The following is a 515-nucleotide window of genomic DNA, read 5'->3' as shown; positions in this document are numbered from 1 at the left end:
CTTTATGTAGATTCTAACTATCATTAGAACGATTTGCAGATCTCATTCATGCATATTAATACCTATATGTTGTGTTGGGTTCCGTTTCGGAAAATTTCACCTTTACCTAATGCAAGTTACAATATATCGCATTCATAAGGGATTTGTATTAGCAAGAACACTTGCACAATTTGAAATCTGCTAGATTTAAACGTGTAAATAAACACGGCGTGCTGATTTTGTCCATATTTTGAAGCTTAAGGACAAGCGAGTCGCATGTGTATAGGATTATTGGAATACTGTTGCGTTACTGGTGCTAGGTCTCTCATATGTGAAAGTCCACCACTACCACCGCAATGTCTATTTTTGCCGCTAAGCAGCAGTGTCTTGTCACTGTTGTGTTCTGGTTTGAAGGACATTTTACCCTATGGTCTCAGGATGGCGATCGCGGAGAAATACCAAACAGTGCGTTGTAATTCAAGATGTTGAATGGTGTTTCTGTTGTTTATGGACGGTCGTATCGCTTACTATCAGGC

The sequence above is a fragment of the Manduca sexta genome, chromosome 27 (assembly GCF_014839805.1).
Source record: "Manduca sexta isolate Smith_Timp_Sample1 chromosome 27, JHU_Msex_v1.0, whole genome shotgun sequence".
NCBI lineage: Eukaryota > Metazoa > Arthropoda > Insecta > Lepidoptera > Sphingidae > Manduca > Manduca sexta.
The sequence above is the reverse complement of the archived record's forward strand: the minus strand, read 5'-3'. Positions refer to the sequence as shown.